Source organism: Balaenoptera acutorostrata, chromosome 17 (genome assembly GCF_949987535.1).
Source record: "Balaenoptera acutorostrata chromosome 17, mBalAcu1.1, whole genome shotgun sequence".
Taxonomy (NCBI): domain Eukaryota; kingdom Metazoa; phylum Chordata; class Mammalia; order Artiodactyla; family Balaenopteridae; genus Balaenoptera; species Balaenoptera acutorostrata.
Genome location: NC_080080.1, coordinates 21,510,425 through 21,527,754, shown reverse-complemented (window position 1 = coordinate 21,527,754; position 17,330 = coordinate 21,510,425).

Here is a 17,330-nt window from a genome sequence, read left to right as displayed (position 1 = left end):
TTTGGGTAAATTTCATTTTCAAGGAACGTGTTTGTTTCAACATAATTGTGACTGAAGATTGTTTATAATATTCTCTTATTTGTTCACCTAACATCTGTAGAATCAGCAGTGATAATCCTACTATCATTTCTGAAAGCATATTATTATGTTACATTCCTGATCTTTCTTTCTCTACCAGTCTAACCAGGGGTTTACCAATTCATTAATCTTTTCAAAGAACCATTGTTTCACTTAGTTAACTTTCCCTCTTTGTCTGCTTTCCACTTCTTGGATGTTTAGTGTAATAGTTACTAGAAAATCTTCCTTCTTTGTGTTTACTTTGCTTCTCTTTTTCTTGTCTCTTAAAGTAAAACTTAAGTAATTACAGAACTTTAATTTCTAATATAAACATTAAACACTATACATTTATTCGTAAGCATCTCAAAAAGTTTAATTTGTTGTATTTTTATCATCCAGTTCAAAATAATTCTTAATTTCCTTCATGCTTTCTTTATTGATCTGCAGATTACTTAGAAGTATGTAGTTCTATTTTAAAATATTCAGAGTTTTCCTATATTGTTATTTTCTGCTTTGATTCTATAATCAGAGAACATATTCTGTATAATTTCAATAATTTTAAATTTGTTGCAATTCATTTTATGGCCCAATACATGGTCTGTCTTGTTGAATGTGTCATATGCATTTGAAGAGAATGTGTATTCTGTATGTCTTCAGTGTATTGTACTGTAAATATCAATTAGGTCAAGGTAGTTGACAGTGTTTGTCAGATTACCTACCTGATTTGTTGCTGTTTATGTGTTTACCAGTTGCTAACACAGGTGTTAACATTCCCAAATATTATTTGAAATCTTCTCTCTGTCCCTTTAACTTTGTTAATTTTTGCTTCATCTATTTTGAAGCTGTTATTAAGTGAATACATGTTTAGAGCTGCCATGTCTTCATGATAAATTGACCTTTATTAGGAAATGCCCTTCCTTTATCCCTTTGTCTTTACATCTTTCTTTTACTTGATATTAATATAGCTACTAATCTTCATTATGTTTGCTGTTTGTAGTTAATTTTTTCTACCCATTTATTGTCAATCCATCTCTTTATATATAAATAGCATTTATTATACAGCATACAGCCAAAGAGGGGATGTTATTGCTCTTTTTTTTCTATTCTGATAATTGCTGCCTTTTAGTTGCTTTTAGTTCATAATAGCATATATAATTATTGATGTGATTTGATTTAGGTCTACCATTTTATTATTTGTTTTCTTTTTTCTTCTCTATTTTAATCTCTGTTCTGCACTTCTTGACTTCGTTGGGGCCATTTGAATATTTTATTAGAATTTCATTTCCATTTCTCTATCGGCTTTTTGGCTATGCCTCTTTGTAATTTTTTTAAGTTGGTGCTCTGTGAGTTATACTATATATCCTTAACTTTTCACAGTCTAATTGAGTTACTACTGTACCCTTCATGTAAAATGTGAAAAGCTTAAAACTGTATAGACCTATTTACCACCCCACCCTGTTCTTTTTGCTATAATCATATGTGTTACATATATTTCTATTTTAAAACTGGTAAAAAATGTTATAAATTTTACTTTCAAGAGTCAAATGTAATTTTAAAAAATTAATAAGAAAAAACTGTAGAATATTTATCATTCTAATGCTTTTTGTTATAAAAGATCTGAGTTTCCTTCAGGTATCATTTTCCTGCAGCTTGGAGAATGTCTTTTCACACTCCCTGTAGTCTATGTCTGTTGGCAATGAATACTCTTTAGTCTTATCTGAAAATGTCTTTATTTTGCCTTTATTTTTCAAGGTTATTTTCAAGGGATGTAGATTTCAGGATTGACCATTTTGGGTTTTTTTTCAAGCTTTAAAGATGTCTTCCCTTCTTAGTTTCTGATGAAAATTCAGTCTTTTGAATTTTGTTGCTTCCCTGAATGTTGTGTATTGTTTTTCTCTAGCTGCTTTTTAGATTTCTTTCCATCTTTGGTTTTCAGTAGTTTGAATATGATTCTTAGCCATGATTTACTTCTTATTTTCCTAAGGGTTCACTGAACTTCTTGAATTGCCATATTTATGTTTTTGACAAAATTTGGGAAAATGTCCACCTTCTATTCTTCAAATTTATATCAAGGTAAAACTCACATAATAGTAACTATTTTAAAGTGTACCCTTTGATGGCATTTACTATATTCTCAATGTTTTGCAGCCACCACCTCTATCTAGTTCCAAAATATTTTCATCACCTCAAGGGAGATACTGTACCCATTATGCAACCTCCCCGCAGGCTTCCCTCTACCCAGCCCCTGACAACCACTAATGTGGTTCTGTCTCTGTGGATTATTTATTGTGGATATGTCATATAAATGAAATTGTACAACAACTGACCTTTTTTGTCTGGCTTCTTTCACTTAGCATAATGTTTTTGAGGTTCATTCATGTTGTAGCATGCACCAGTGCTTCATTATTTTCACGGCTGAATAATATTCTGTTATATGGCTATACCACATTTTGTTTATTCATGCATCCATTGGTGGACATTTGGGTTATGTCTACCTTTTGGCTATTGTGACTAGGGCTTCTATGAGCATTCATGTACAGGTATTTGTTGGAATACCTCTTTTTAATATGCTTCCACAGTGGCTGCACCATTAGACATTCCCATCAGCAATGAACATGGGTTCCAATTTCTCCATATCCTCACCAACACTTGTTATTCTCTATTGTTTTCTTTTTTTTAATAGCCATCCTTGTGGGTGTGAAATGTTACTTTATTGTAGTTTTGATTTGCATTTCTCTAATAATTAAAGATATTAAGCATCCTTTCATGTGTTTTTTGGCCATTTGTATATCTTCTTTGGAGAAATGTCTTTTCAAGTCCCTTGTTCATTTTAAAACTGGGTTATTTGTTTTTCTATTGTTGAGCTGTAAGAGTTATTTATATATTCAGGATATTAAACCCTTATCAGATATATGATTTGTAAATATTTTCTCCCATCCTATAGGTTATCTTTTTACTTTTCTTGATAATGTCCTTTGATGCACAAAAGTTTTAAATTTTGGTATAATCTATTTTATCTTTTTGTTTGCTCCTTGTGCTTTTGTGTCTTCAGTTTTCTTTTGATTCATTGTATCTTTCTTATCCTCTGCAATTCCAGTTATGCATACATTAGACTTCTGACATTGTTCTTCAGGCCTCAAGGCACTCTCTTCTTCTGACTCTTTCCTTTGTCATCTCCATTGTGTTGTTAAGCCCACCTAGTAAATTTTTTAATTTTCCTGTACATCATTATACATAGCTGCTTTGTTGTCATCTAGATAGACACTTCCTGAGATGAAGTGGGGAGGGAGGGAGGGAAGGAAGGAGGGATAGAGAGAGAGAGAGAGAGAGAGAGAAAGAAATGGAGTGACAGACCTGATGGCATAGTTTAACCCTGGAATTTTACCTGGCTTACAGCAAACTTCATTCTTTCAGCTTCCAAGTTATGAGTCATGAATATTTATGAGAAAAGGGTTTGAGTTGGGTTTCTGACACAACATCTGTAATACTGAACCCTCTATACCTGGCATAATAGAGGTACCTACTTAAGATAGGTAACAAATGCTTACATGATCAATGAATTATTGATGATAGGTAGATATACACTATTACTGAAAAGGGGTGGCCACTGAGTGAGCATGAAATAGGCACCCAAGATTATCAAATGAGTCACTGACAGGGAAATCAAACCAACTTAAGTTTATCTTTCAATATTGTTCAATATTGCTGACCTAATCCTGACCTGGAAACTGAATGACCTTTTTCACCTCTGCCAACATCTAGCCTGCAATGAAACAGACACTCAGTTTTATGGATAGCCTTGTTGTGAATTTGTTCACCTTCAATAGTGAGAATAAAGTGGTGATGTGTAGGTTTGTTTATTTTTTATTGCTTGCTCCTAAGTGTTCCATTTTGAAAAGAAAGCAATTTGCCAGTGTTTCTGCCCTCTTTCCTAGTATCTTCACCTTGGCATGTTTCACTCTCCCTGCCAGACCCGAGAGAAGATGGTTGTTGCTGAGTGATGTGTTGTTCACAGTGTGGGAAGCCTCACTCACAGGGTCTGTCTGCAATAGCATTTACAACATAGGGAGCACCATAGCCAGCTGAGTTTGTGAAAGCTCTTTTCTTATATCTTGCCAAGAATTCAATCTGTTTCTGGTTCCTGCAGACTAACAAAAGCTGTTGCTATGTTATCACTCTAAAAGATGGACCCACATAGTCACATGTAAGCTTCCCTTTATATGGTAAAATGTCACCCACTGATAGACCAAGAACTTAGAAAACTATATCTGAATGGGTAACATGTCTGTCAGCATCATGTTGACAGTCTTCAGGACAAGGTGAATACCTGGTTGGTGATCCCTAACCTATTCTAAATCCTTCCATTGATATCAGCAATAGCTTCTCAGAAATTTCAACTGCTTTGATGGATCCAAGACTCAAATCTAATAGCAGAAACTGTAGAAATACAATTTTAAGAGAAATGAAATTTGGGATTAAAATTGCAACTATGGTATGATGGATAAGTGTTTCTAATATATAAGGAACTCATAAAAACTAGTAATATATAAAGGAACTCATAAAAATCCACCAAGGACCTCAGAAGAAAAGTATTTAAAGGATATGAAGATAAAAATTCTAGAATAGGAAAAGAGAAAAATGAAATCTACATGAGAAAGTGTACAAGTCAATAATCAAAGTAATAGAACTTAGGAGATACAATTTACTTACCCATCATAGCAGTAAAGATGTGAAAAAATGCTATTGACAGGATTATAGTGAGATAAACATTTTTTATCTCATTAGGTGTGCATGCAAACACAGAACCTTTCTGGAAAAAACAGCAAGATTTTGTTTTTTGTATATTCATCCATTAACTTGTTCCAGAAGAAAATTTCAAGTTGATTAAAATGATATACAATATAAAAAGAGGACCATGAAGGAGGAGGAGGAAGAGGATGAAGGGGAGGAAGAAGAGGACAAGAAGGGAAGGGGGAAGGGGAGGAGAAGAAGGAAAAGGAGTAGATGCAATGACAGTGTTGGGGATGACATGGAGCTGGAAATAAGTCTGGAAATGAATGACCTGAAGAGCTTCACCAAGTGTTTCAACTTATCGATAAGTCAATAGACAAGGGAAATCATTGGGAAGAAGAGTTTTACTTCCCATCACAGTTCACTGGATGCTTTTCTTGAAAGTGTATGCAGGTGCCTTGGCAGAACTCAATGGAAATTACCTCGCTTGCTTTTCCGAACTTCAGAGATGAATACTGTGACCGTCTCCCAGAGGTGCACACAGCAACTGTCAGAACTCTGCATCTCCTCCCTCTATTGAGAGGGTGAGAGCATCTTTGTTTGTACAAAGAGATAGTTGCACCTTCTTAAGTGGAAGCACAAAGCTGTTGTATTGTTGTATTGAAATCTAACTATGTGGACAAGGGTGTACATAGAGGCTGCAAATGGCTACAGGGGTAGAGTTGCTGATTGTCAAGAGTTGTCTCTCAGCTTCTTTCTGACGCTAGAGTTGGGGCTCTGAGAGCCACACGTCACCTTTGCCGGCTGGATCTCCATTAGTCGCTACACACGGGGATTCCAGAGGGAAGACTGGGAGACGGGGGAGGAAGAAGCACCCGACTCCTTCCTGCTGTGCGTCCTGCCCCTGACCTGCCGCTGCAACAATGGTTCCTCAGTAACAGTGTGTGGCAGCAGCACTGCCTTCAGTGCGCGGTTCTCCCAGTTCCCAGAATCAGCCTCACGTACTTTCTCAAGAAGAATGCAAATACAACCTGAAACAGCATCCCCTCCACAGAGCTCTGAGTCTCAGATCCACAAGGCCCTTCCTTCAAACTCTAGTTTTAATAATTTCAACTTCTTTCCTTCCAGTCCCGCTTCTCCACAGCCTTAGAGGTACCGTTACTGCAATTCATCAGTGTCACTTTTTTTGGTTTGATACCTTACATTAAAATTTCTCTGTCAAAATAAGTAACTCTCCTGAGTGGACCCAGACTGAGATAATGGGGCCAATAATAACACCTGTCTCATAGAATTGTGTGTGTGTGTGTGTGTGTGTAAAATACATATGCTCTAAATTTATATGCTCTAAATCTCTGAACAATTCTCTCTATATAATTATATGTTATATATCATGCATATAAACATATTTTTATATAATATACTTAGAATAGTATATGGCACTTAGTATATGTTTAATAAATATTGGCTATTTTATTAGCAGTAATGTTATTAATAGCACTGCTTAGAGCTGGCATCTTGATGTGGAAAAGTTCTGGCTGACTTTGGAGTGCATCCTAACTGCAAAATGCAAGGCACCAAGAAAGTGAGAACTATACATGGAGGAGGCAGTTAAGTCTACCTACATTTTCTGAAATGAGAAATATCGAAGACTTTTTTTTAAACTGAACAATCCTTTGTAATCATCCTCTTTAGACCATATAGAATATGGAGGTCCAGAATCTTGATATGCCAGGAGAGATAGGAAGTAAAGAGAAGAAAAACTACTACGCATTGACTTCTTACTATGTTACCAGGTAATTTCCAATGTCATTCCATCTACCCCTACCATCAGTCTAGTGAGTTAAGTATTATTATTCCCATTTTATAGATGGATCAAAAGACTCAGAGGTTAAATTGCTTGTCTTGGGTTACATATGTTAGCAGAGGCAGAGCTAGGATGTGAAACAAGATTTGTATATACAAAAATATAAACATTATTAGAAAGGAAATTACACGGTGCATATATGCGTGGGAGACTGCAAGAAATATAAGGAGTCAGGAGTTAAAGTCCACAGTACGTTAAAGATTTTGCAATTCAATGAGAAAAACTCCAGGTAGCTCAAGGAAGAAAGTAATTGATCAAAGTCACATAGCAAGACTGTGCTAGGATCAGTCCTATGACCTGAAACTGAGAAGTAGGCCACTGCTCTTCCCTCTAAGCCATACTTTATCACAAAATTACCATCCATAATGCTCACTTGAAAGAGTGACCCAACTCCAGTCATGAAATCCATTAACTTATAAATTTTGAACTCCGTAGGATTTTTAAAAATCACTTTCATCTACAAGAAGAATGAAACACATGATTTACTAAGGATGTTTGTGGCGAGTAGACACATAATGACTTTTTCATATGAAGAAAGAAGAAAAAAGATTAAATTGGGGAGTGCGTGGAATGATGTTGCCAGAGAGACGTGGTAAGGAGGACTGTTAATGGCCATCAGTCTGTGTGTGCAAGGAAAAAGTTACTGTGTCTTCCTAGAAGAAGGCTTACCCCAAAAGGTTTCTAATCATTTTACTGAAGTAAAGAAATTCTATGCAGGTGAATGTTACAAGGGAATATGCTATATAATGCTGATGGGCTGTGTTGGTGAGGTTTTCATGGAAGCTTGCCAATGCTAAGTATGAGGAAATACTCCTGTGTGGGACTGGGTTGGGGGCCCATTAACATAGGTACTTCCCAGTATAGAGGTCCAGGGAATGCAAATTACCTACTTTAAAAACTATCAATTTTTTAGTATTTACTCTGTCTTAGACTCTATTGAGCACTGTATTAGGATAGATTAGGTTATGCTCTGATAACAGATAAGCCCACAATTCTAGAAGCTAAAGACAACAAAGCTTTATTTCCTGCTCATACAAAGTCTTCTCTGGGCTTCTCAGTTTTCCAGGCATCTTTAACCTCATGCCACCGTCAGACCAATATGCGCCCAGGAAAAGACAGACAGGAAAGACCGGCACCAGCAATTAAACATCTCTCTCTAGAAGTGACACACATTATTTATACTCACATTCCATTGACTGTGTCACATAACCACTCATAGTTTCAAGGGCCTGGGCAAGTGCAAAGCTTCCCTATGCCTAGAAATAGAAAACTAGTTAATGGTGAAGAGTAGCCATGCCTACCTGGAGCCTTCTACATACATTTCTCATGTAAACTTTTTACAACTTTGTGATATAAACACCATATTACCTTCTTTTTACAAATAAGGAACTTGAGTCTTAGAGTCATTACACAAATTTCCCAGTGTCACATACCTACAAAAGTGGTAGAGCTGAAATTCAAACACAAGTCCCCAAACTCACGCTTCTAATCACCACACCATCCTACCTCCTTGGATATGGATGGGCATCTGAATGGATATCTACATTCCACCATGATTATATCTCTTAGCAAACATTCCCCCAAGAATAAAGGTTGAGAAAAGTCTAAGGTGACTTTGAGTCTCTAACTTCAGTCAGGGAGAAGACAACCCATCATCAGGGATTGCACTAAAAAATATACAACAGACAACTTAAGCTTTTTATTTTCTTCACTTTTCTCTTATATCCCCTGTATTCTCCAAACTAATGACCTTTAAAGGGAAAAGATACTGTGAGGTTGTCTTTGGGTGCAACAAAGAGGATAATGTCTAGGGAGATGACCTCTTTCTTGGTGATGTAAGAACCCCCAGGGATAGAATTATAGATAGGGCAGCAGCATTAAAGAAGAGGAGAAAGTAGACTATGTTCCCTGTGTGCTGCAGGGAAGAGAAACAGCCCCTCCTGGACTGAGAAAGCCCCCTGAACAAGAACAAGGACCTGCTGCTCTGGCCCATTACACATTAGGACCTGGCCTTGTTTTCTCAGCTGCTCTCCCACTGCCTGTGTGACTCATTCGCTGACACAGGAGCCAGGATCTTCAGCATCAATTCAACAGTCATTAGGTACCGACTCTGTCTAAGGGGCGGTGTTGGCTTTAAAGAATTTATAATCTAGTAAAGCAGATCAGACAGGAGCACAAATAAGGGTAGACCACAGAATCAAGAGAGGTCCATGCAAGGTCAAAGAGGAGAAATTCACTTCATCAGGGAAAAAAAGACCTGGGAGAGTTCATAGAAGCATTTGTACTTAAAGTGGGTTTGTAGATTAGGGTAAGAGTCATACTGATAGAGATTATAAAGGAAAAACATATAAAATAGAGCAAAAGGTATTAAAAAATGGATATGAAAGGCCTAGGAAGGATTTGAGAAAAAGTCAATAACCCACTTTGGTACCATCCCATTCATGAAAGATTTACAAGATAAGGTTGGAAAGCTATGTTGGGACTAAGGCATAGAGGTCTCTCAGAATTTTTTCCTTTGAGAATCTAACTGACCCCTTGAGTTAGCACATTAAGCCCTAGATCCCTGCAGTGAAAAACATACAGAATATTTGATGTTGCCAAAGAAAATTAAGAAATTAGTCTGTGGAGTCAGATTACATGGGTTTGAATGATAAGTCTACCACTTAATTACTGTATCACTGTGAGAAAATTATTTAAATTCTCTGCTCTTCATTTCTCACCTTTAAAATGGGGGTTACAAAGCAATCTGCAGATTCAATGCTATCCCTATCAAACTACCACTGGCATTTTTCACAGAACTAGAACATAAAATTTCACAATTTGTATGGAAACACAAAAGACCCCGAATAGCCAAAGCAATCCTGAAAAAGAAAAATGGAGCTGGAGGAATCAGGCTCCCTGACATCAGACTATACCACAAAGCTACAGTAATCAAGACAGTATGGTACTGGCACAAAAACAGAAATATAGATCCATGGAACAGGATAGAAATCCCAGAGGTAAACCCACGCACATATGGTCACCTTATCTTTGATAAAGGAGGCAAGCATACACAATGGAGAAAAGACAGCCTCTTCAATAAGTGGTGCTGGGAAAACTGGACAGCTACATGTAAAAGAATGAAATTAGAACACTCCCTAACACCATACACAAAAATAAACTCAAAATGGATTAAAGACCTAAATGTAAGGCCAGACACTATAAAACTCTTAGAGGAAAACATAGGCAAAATACTCTATGACATAAATCACAGCAAAATCCTTTTTGACCCACTTTCTAGAGAAATGGAAATAAAAACAAAACTAAACAAATGGGACCTAATGAAACTTAAAAGCTTTCGCACAGCAAAGGAAACCATAAACAAGACGAAAAGACAACCTTCAGAATGGGAGAAAATATTTGCAAATGAAGTAACTGACAAAGGATTAATCTCCAAAATATACAAGCAGCTCATGCAGCTCAATATCGAAAAAACAAACAACCCAATCCAAAAATGGGCAGAAGACCTATATAGACATTTCCCCAAAGAAGATATACAGTTTGCCAACAAACACATGAAAGAATGCTCAACATCACTAATCATTAGAGAAATGCAAATCAAAAGTACAATGAGGTTCACCTCACACCAGTCAGAATGGCCATCATCAAAAAATCTACAAACAATAAATGCTGGAGAGGGTGTGGAGAAAAGGGAACCCTCTTGCACTATTGGTGGGAATGTAAATTGATACAGCCACTATGGAGAACAGTATGGAGGGTCCTTAAAAAACTAAAAACAGAACTACCATACGACCCAGCAATCCCACTACTGGGCATATACCTTGAGAAAACCATGATTCAAAAAGAGTCATGTACCACAATGTTCATTGCAGCTCTATTTACAATAGCCAGGACATGGAAGCAACCTAAGTGTCCATCGACAGATGAATGGATAAAGAAGATGTGGTGCATATATACAATGGAATATTACTCGTCCATAAAAGGAAACGAAATTGAGTTATTTGTAGTGAGGTGGATGGACCTAGAGTCTGTCATACACAGTGAAGTAAGTCAGAAAGAGAAAAACAAATACCATACGCTAACACATATATATGGAATCTAAAAAACCAAAAAAAAATGGTCATGAAGAACCTAGGGGCAAGATGGGAATAAAGACACAGACCTACTAGAGAATGGACTCGAGGACACGGGGAGGGGGAAGTATAAGCTGGGACAAAGTGAGAGAGTGGCATGGACATATGTACACTACCAAATGTAAAATAGATAGCTAGTGGGAAGCAGCTGCATAGCACAGGGAGATCAGCTCGGTGCTTTGTGACCACCTAGAGGGGTGGGATAGGGAGGGTGGGAGGGAGGGAGACGCAAGAGGGAAGAGATATGTGGATACATGTATATGTATAGCTGATTCACTCTGTTATAAAACGGAAACTAACATACCATTGTAAAGCAATTATACTCCAATAAAGATGTTAAAAAATAATAATAATAATAAAATAAAAAATAAATTAAAAAAATAAAATGGGGGTTATATTAATTATGGGGGTGTTGAGGATTCAGTCAATAAGACATGTAAAGAGCTTGAAGAGTATCTAGAATAATGTAATCAAAATCAGTCAATTAATGCTAATTATTATTAATCGCTTTTATTCCATGACACATACTATCTTCTTCTACATTAGGGATATGGCAGTAACTGACACAATATTAATTTCCCTGCACGAAGGGTTGGTACTCAGCATAATCGTTAAGTTCACTAACAATTCGCTAAATTATCACGCTGTCTCAAATCTGCCAAAGACATAGAAATCATCTGAAGGCTAGAAATGAGCAAAGATGGTCTGCGAGAAATCATTATGAGGACTTGAAACACAATGTTACTCACCAAAGTGTTGTGTCTCTGAGTGATTTTATTCTTATTTCACAACATCCTACAACACATAATGATAAACTGCCTCTACAGAGCTGGTGGCTGCCTGGAGCATTTTTGAGGTAGAATAAGGCATTAAATCATTACTGTTGTCACAGGTGGTTTTGATTGGATGAAAGGGCTGGCTATAGATTTTGTCTCTACTGTAGAACACACCCACGTGTGCACACACACACAGACACACACTCATTCCCCCTTTCCATTATGAGCCAGGGGCCAGGAATATCATCTTTTTGGGGGGCTTGCCTCATCATAGTTCTCTAGACCCTCTGTGACCCCAACTTAGGAGAAGGGATGAAAAGGTACTTAAATTACTAGAATGTAAATTCAGACAATACATTTTATTGTTGTTATTTAGAAAAAAGATGGTTTGCTCAGTTCTCCTAAATGCTGGTTTAGCCAACACTAACTTACTTGAAATGTAGTCACTTGGGCAATTTATTTAATTTCAATTTTGGCTACAAAAAGCTTAGTTGTCTAAAGACTAAAAACTCTGTCTTAATTTTTTTTTGATTATGAAATTTCACATCAACGAAGGAAAAAAAGGGGTTCAGGATAGAACAGAATAATAAGAGTGGTGGAGACCTGGAAGAATATCTAAAAGGAATTATTTAGTTAAAGGGGAGAAGGCTGAGGGATGACATAGTAGTCATTCCAAATATTTTTTTCTTTTTATGAGAGAAAAAAGGAACATTTATTGAGTTTTTAATACATTTTATGTATTGTGCCATGGGCTTTACATATATTCTTTCACGTTATCATAGTAAGAACCATATTTAACAAAAGAGGGAACTGAGGTTTGGAGAAGTTAAATCACTTATCCGAATTAGTCACTTAGAAGATGGCAGTTACAGAACTCAGTTGATTAAACAGGTTATTATCAGAGAAAATATATTTGATTAAAAAGTGACATTACAAAAAAAAAAAAAGAAAGAAAAAAAAAGTGACATTACAAAAAATTGGCTGTTCCTTGGTATTTATTGTAATAGCATTTGACATTTATAAAACCAAACAAAACAGAACAGAAAACTTCTTTTATCATGGCATTTAAATTAGCCACAAATACATCATGAGGCAATATGAAGTCTGGAAAATATTTTTTAAATATTATTTCATGATATAAAGCTGCATATGTGGGACAAGAATCCCAAGTCCTGAAATAACATGGGGAGCAAACACTGTTTTTAAGATTGTTCCCTACATGATGTTTAAAGAGATGTTTAAATGGAAATTTCAAAATCACTGTGGTTTGGGTCACTCTCTTTCTTGAATCCTTTCAATTCTGTAATCACTAGCCAAACATATCACTTCAAACAAAAACAGTAAAAATCCATTCTCCATGTTTTTATGAAGTTTAATTTCTTCTGTTCCCACCACCACATTCACAAATACCTAAACCACAGAATGGAGGAAGTGCCTACCTGAGCTTTCCTATCAGGGGAAATAATTTTATGACTAGAGTTCAGCTAAACCAAGCTGATAGTTCACTGACGTTAATACAGTCATTCCTTCTTATGCACTTCTTAAGATTAGTTTTGAATTCTGACCCATAGTCACAACCATTGTTCATGTGTTCCTCTATCCCTTCTGGTCATGGAGGCAAACTCTGTCTTAGAACCATTTCAATGCAACACACACTAGTGGAGAACCTTCTATTTTCCAGGCACTGTGCTAGACACTCAGGATAGTGATGAACAAGAAACAGACCCTCTTTTCAAGGAGCTCATAGTCCCTCAGTAGGAAGACAAATCATTATGGTACTCAGTGATACGTGTAACAAGAGAAAGTCCAGAAAAAGGAGAAAAGCTGGCATCATGGGAGATGATCTTGAGACTGGGGAATTTTAAAAGAAGAAAGCATATTATGGGATTAATAGCAGAGGAAGCGACTTGCTGATCTGCAGAAGAAAAGGCTTAAATGTCCACCTTTAGGGAAGACTTAGCTCTTAATGTCTGTGGAATCCTATCTGGGAAAAATTTTAAACTTCCAAATGAGATTTATGACTAATTTAATCATAACTTGAAGCAGCAGCAACAGAGGACATATTTTAACTTATAAAATGTTTCTCTAGACATTGATTTGGTGCAAGTGTGAAAAATCAGACAGATTTTTCAACTTATAAAAGGAACAGCCCTTTGTAAGTGTTATTTTAAGAGTGTGATTTGGCATGCATACCTGCAATACCAGATGGACCTTAAAGGAGAGAGCAAGGCTCATGGAAACATTCTTTCCTCCTTCTTTCCAAAAAATAGCTTCCAAATAAATATTAATAAATTCTAAAAAGACCACTTAGCTATCAACAAGATCCCCTTTTTCTTGCCCTTGGTTGGACAACCCTGTAGTAAACTCACTCATTTTCTTTAGCTATAATGAAGCAGCCACATTTATTTAGGAACTTCAAGTCCAGCTTTCTAATTATGTGTGTGTCTCAAAGACTTCTTTTCAATGGGACAGAGTTGGGCTGTTTTCTAGAGAAGGAAGCCAGGAAGCAGAGGAGAACAAGGAGAAAATGTGATGGATAGGCTCCGAACCATGAAGTGGTTCTGGGTTGAGGTTGGCCTCTGGAGTGAGGCTCCCTGAGTATGAATCCACCTTTACCATTTATTGCTTAATTGATCTTGTACCACTTACTTACCAAAGGCCTCCTTCCTCATCTGAGTGATCCTAATTAAAAAACAATACCTACCTATAGAGTCGTCATGAAAAATAAATGGAAAAACGACATCATAAAACTTAGTACAGTGCCTGGCATAAAGTAAATAGTAAGTATTAATTTTTCTTTTCTTGTTTCAAAAAAGCCCAATGTTCATATTGAGTGTCTTTGGATGAATAAATCTCTCTCTCTCTAAAGCGGAAGGATTGATAATTGTTCAAGTCTCTTTACACCTTTAGCATATGTAAGCTCCTTTCCCAACCTGCCAATACTCCTGTCCTCATCTCCTGTAATGGTTCATTCTCTAATGACTATTTTTTTATGTTTAATTTGTATTCACTTAGAAAACATAAGTTTTTTTTATAGAGGGGGCACCATTTTTCTCAGATTAAAGTTGTAAAAATAGCGAAGGAAAAAACCCAAAAACTGTTCCTAGAGTCTTTGTAGATTGATGCAGGGCACCAGGCTATTTATCAAAGACAGAGTTTACATATGTAAAGTTGCAAAGGCAGAAATATTCCTAGAGCAGGATATATGGCTTAAGCACATGTGTCGAGTCATAGTTGTAGATTTTTAGGATTTGAAGTGATCTTAAAGATTACCAAGTCCAATGTCTTCATTTTGTGGTCCAGAAAGCTGAACTCCAGAAAGAGTAGGTAACTTCTAAGGATATAAAGCCAGTTAAAGAGCCACAGGGCTCTCTCACAAGTCCTCTGATGTGCAGCTGAGGGTCCTTCTACTCACCCTCACACGGGCTAATAAAGCCTCACATAGTCCCAGCATCTTAGAGGAAACAGAGGATCACAGAGGGATAAGAGCAGTGTTTCCGAGGCCCAGGATACAAACTCCTGAAACAGTGGGGAGGTTGGGACTGGTCCACCATCCCCTTTTCCCAAGTGGTTCTGGTATGACTGTAATCAGAGTGCATAGACTTGGTGACCCAAATCTGTTCACAATGAATAGTCCAAGAACACAGGACCCATACGGGACCAATAAAATTTGGGACAGACTGCCTGTCTCTTCTCAATAACATGAGTGACAGTGATGTCCACTTGGGGGGACTGCCTAAAGAAAAGTTTTCCACGACACAGAGAGTCTCTCCATAGCAGAGTGAATGAGGCCAATAGGCTTAAAAGGAAAAAAAAAAATTAATAAGCAGAGCTAGAAGATGGTGACACTATATCTGATGACACAGTTTGAACACCTGGATCTCACCATGCTGGAAGCCCACCTGACCTTGGACTTTCCAGCCCCTGAGCTAATAAATTATCTTTCAGCTTAAATATGTCTAAGATTGGTTACTTATACTTCCGACTGAAAGGGTCCTAATGTAAATACTTATGCATTTGTTTCATCATTATATATGTAAATATCTGAATCCAACACTAAATTACAAGTGCCAATGTCGAAGACACTAATTTTACATAGAAAGGCTCACATCAGAGGTAAATGGAACTGGTAGTAGATTTTAAAATCATTTAAAAGGAGGAATTATAAAATGATACATTTTATAAATGTAAAAACGTACATTCATTTGCCCATCTTTTGATGTATAAGGCCTGATTTTTGAAGACAGGTTTAACTGTTGGTCAGCTGCTTTCACTGAGCTTATGTGCAGCAAGTGTATGTATTAAGAATTGCATTTAGCTGCCAGAAATGCAAAGAGCAGAAATAACAGTGTTTAAATGAATCATTTATTTTCTCATATAACTTGAGGCCCCAGAGTTTAGTAGTCCAGGACGAGTACGGTCATGCTATGAAATTGTCTTCTGCTTTATCATCCTACATCATGCTTTCCATCTTCAAAGCCACCTCATGGATCAAGTTGGCTGCTAGAGCTCCAGCCATCTGAAGCAAATACCAGATTGCAGGCAGAAGAAAGGTGAATTAAATGGGCACATTTGCAAGTGAGTTAACAACTTTTCAAAACCTTACACTACCTTCATGCGACTGTTTTGTTTGCACATCATGGTCACACTTAGCTGAAAAATGTCGTGGGCTGGGAAATGTTTTCTTGTAGCCAGAATCATTGACACTGAAATGCAACTTGAATTCTGTTACTAAGGAAAAGAAGCTAATGGATATTGAGGGGCCACCAACTCCTCTTTTACACAGAAAGATACTAGCTAAATTATGTGAAACTCCAAATTCTTCATAAGGATACCAGACTAACATACATCAAGCCGTTTTAAAATAATTAAATGCTAATTTAGAGGAAAGGAAATTTAATAGGGAAGAATGTTGCTCCTTAACATGAAGCCGAGAATTGAATGGGCACAGAATAATGAAAGATTCTGTAAAATCTCATTATCATCTTAATATATTTTAAAAGTGTCTTCGTTAGTAGAGAGCTTTCATGCATGTTTCAATTAAAAACTTAAAGTTGAGAAGCAACCTTGTCTGAAAGGCAAGGTACAAATGGTTTGGGATGAAAAGAGGCCCATGTCGTGACATGTTTCTCAAGCATAACTCTAACAGCATCCCCATGACGTGTGAATTTCTGACCCTACTCATACCACATGCGTGGCCCGCAGAACAGAATTCCAAAGCTTCTAAATAAACTGGAGCTTCTAGGAGCAATAGCACTATGCTTTTCTCACTTTATTCCTCCCTTTGACAGTTCTTCTCCTTGTTAATAAGCTTTCTGGTTTTGATTCTTAACCTCGCAACAAACCTTGTTTCTCAGATCACTAATTATTACCCCCTCTCTGCGGTGACATGCTCAACAAACAGCTCCATCTCGGATCCTGAAAAACTTGTGAAAAAGAAACAACACCAGATTTTCTCACTGACATCATCCTGCTTCTAGTGACAGATCTGAAATGCCTGTGCATGTTAAATTTGGTATTAAAACAACTTAGTTGGTGTTCAAACTGTCAGAAATTCTGTGGAGGGCCCTGACTTGTAAGAAGATGTGGTTTCTTGTTTTGACAATTCTGGTTTTCCTCCTTCTAAAACCTGCAAGGTTTTAAAAACATGGAAGATGTTACAGTAAAAGAAGTTTCATCTTCCCTTTGGATCCACAATTCCCACCCTTTAGGGCACTCTCCTTTTGCTTTATTGTGAGACACACCTTGTCTTTCACCTTCTGAAGACAT